Source organism: Euphorbia lathyris, chromosome 3, assembly GCF_963576675.1.
Source record: "Euphorbia lathyris chromosome 3, ddEupLath1.1, whole genome shotgun sequence".
NCBI classification, from domain to species: Eukaryota; Viridiplantae; Streptophyta; class Magnoliopsida; order Malpighiales; family Euphorbiaceae; genus Euphorbia; species Euphorbia lathyris.
The window spans coordinates 79872363-79875185 of record NC_088912.1 but is presented as its reverse complement, the minus strand read 5'-3'; the positions used below and the strand labels follow the sequence as shown (position 1 = coordinate 79875185).

At 41.1% G+C, this 2823-nt stretch overlaps 1 non-coding gene across 1 annotated transcript; it reads right to left on the bottom strand.

Moving 5' to 3' along the window:
• Nucleotides 1–1222: 1222 nt before the first annotated feature.
• LOC136225003 (small nucleolar RNA R71) lies at nt 1223–1329 on the bottom strand. The gene has a single exon (XR_010686744.1). It is a non-coding gene; the product is annotated as a small nucleolar RNA R71 (small nucleolar RNA).
• Between the last annotated feature and the right edge of the window lie 1494 nt (nt 1330–2823).

The window sequence follows — 2823 nt, the reverse complement described above, 5'->3', positions numbered from 1 at the left end:
AGTGTTAGATGCATGATAGGAAACTGCTTTCATCTTCACGGAACTATTTGTCAAGCATTCAACCCCGAAACAGAGATATCAGGAGGTTGTATCAAGGGTTTTCTTCATTGAAATGTTGTTTCGATCATAATGCGAGAAAGAACCAACTTTAGGGACGCTTAAGGTTGTAGTACGTCTTAGAATCTTAAGAACACACGAGAGTTGACTTAAGAGGGCATTAAAGCAGAGACCTTGACTTCACTTTACGTCATTCATGAATAAATAGGATGTTTATAGACTGAAAGTAACATGTTCTTCTGCGCTTAACCTGTTCTGCCTTTTATCATCATTAAATACTCCTTTTTAATCTCCTAAATCATTGACTTTGCTACTGTTTTAAACAACGTCTCTCAATCTAAAGAAGTTACGCACACGAACACCCTGTTCTACAAAGTATTTCTTGTAAACTTTGGTCCTCAATCCCTGTGGATACGATACTTGACTTATCACTTTATTACTTGTATCTAGTACACTTGCTAGAGTCCATTCAGGAGACAACAAGTTTTTGGCGCCGTTGCCGGGGATTGAAAGCAACAAAGTTTATATGAACTTTTCTTTAAAACAAGGTGTTTTTAATCTGTTTGCTAAATAGTGCATCCAGAAGGAATATTTATCGGTTTATGTGCAGAGCTGGACCTCCTGTTTTCCCTATAGATCTCGAATTGGAGAGAACGTGTAGACGAAACAGAGCGGGCGCTCGACGTATAAGACAAAGAGAAGGACAAAGAGAGAGAAGAATGGCTGGAAGGGTACCACCCGAACAACCAGTTCAACCAAACCAGGAAGAAGAGGGAGAGAATAACAATCCTCCTGTCATACAAATCAGAGATTATTCAAGACCAACCACTAAGGACATTCATCATGCATCGTGTTGCCCAACGAAGGGAACAACATGTTCGAGGTGAAAGCATCTATGATACAAATGTTGCAGGCAGCAGTACAGTTCAATGGATACCAGTCGGAAGATCCAAATGGGCATATCCTTGAATTTATCACGCTGTGCAACACTTTCAGATCAAACAGAGGTGTTGCTGACGACATAATCCGACTAAAGCTGTTTCCTTTTTCTCTAAGAGATAAAGCGAAGAACTGGTTGAAAAACTTGCAACCAGGAACGATCACTACTTGGGAAGAAATGGCTAGCGCTTTCTTAATGAAATACTTTCCACCAAGACAAGCCATTAAGCTCAGAAACGAGGTTTCCCATTTCATACAAGAAGAGGATGAATCCTTAGCCGAGGTATGGGAAAGGTACAAGGAACTACTCAAGAGAGTACCCAATCATGGCATCCCTATGTGGATGCAGATGCAGAACTTTTACAATGGGGTAACCAACATTTATAAAATCCAGATCGAGTCCATTGCCAATGGAAACCCCGAAGATCTGGAACCACAAGCCTTGTATGACCTTATTGAGAGAGTAGTAAGCACAAGTTATAACTGGCACTCCACCAGAAGTGAAGGAAAAAGAGCAGGAAATGAAGATGTTGTGTCAAAATTGACAAGCCAGGTAGAACAGCTTGCCCGACAGCTCGGCAAGATAAATGTGTCCTCAATCCACAACGAACCACCATTCAATGACATTTGTGATTTTTGTGGAGGCCTTCATTTCAGCATCAATTGTCCCGGAGTTAAGCAGGGAAATGGTGCACAGGTAGAATGTGATTATGCAGGGTATAATCAGAGGAATCCATTGAACCCATATTCTAACACATATAACCCTGCCACAAGAAATCATCCGAATTTCGGATGGACATGCCAACCCAACCAGCAGGAACAACCGAGATATCAACAACAGCAAGGAGGACACTACCAGAGGCAACCCCAACAGCATTATAAACAACCTGTTCCACCAAAGGAAGATATAGAGCCAGATATGAAGACGATGATGATGCATTTCATGAAACAGACACAAGAATCAATTAAAAATCTGGAAACACAAGTCCATCAATTAGCTGCATCTACGTCAAAAGGGAAGGGAATAATGCCAAGCAACACAGAGCCAACCCCAAAAGGCGATGTCATGGCAATCACCCTGAGATCTGGTAAGCAAACTCAACCCATTATATCTACTAATGAAAATGCTAAATGCGCAGAAAAATCTGAAGAAACTGAAGGAGAGCAAGAACAGACTGTTCCTAGTCAAGAAGAAACCAGGAAGACAAAATCTACCGGTGAGCAGGATCAGGGGGAAAGTGGAAAGATGTACAAGCCACCTCCGCTGTATGTTCCTCCTGTGCCATATCCAACGCGGTTGATCAACAAAAAGCTGGAAGAACAGAATTCTAAGGTGTTAGACACCTTAAGGAAGTTGCACATCAACATTCCGTTCGTCAAAGCACTTGCACAGATGCCGTCATATGCAAAATTCTTGAAAGATCTCCTGTCAAACAAGAAAAAGTTGGAAAACATATCCATGATCCAACTCAACAGAGATTGTTCGTCAATACTCTAGAACAAGCAGCAGCTTCCGAAAAAGCTAAAAGATCCAGGGAGTTTTTCTATCCCTTGTTCAATTGGAAGGTTAAATATTGAAAATGCACTATGTGACCTAGGAGCTAGCATAAACCTAATGCCATATTCTGTATATGCTAAACTAGGATTAGGAGAGCCATAACCAACCAGAATGTCTATTCAATTGGCCGATCGCTCAATATGTTATCCTAGGGGAGTTGTGGAAGATGTGTTGGTCAAAGTAGGAAAATTCATATTGCCTGTTGATTTCATCATAATAGACATAGATGAAGACCTGCATGTTCCTATTATCCTAGGTAGACCGTTTTT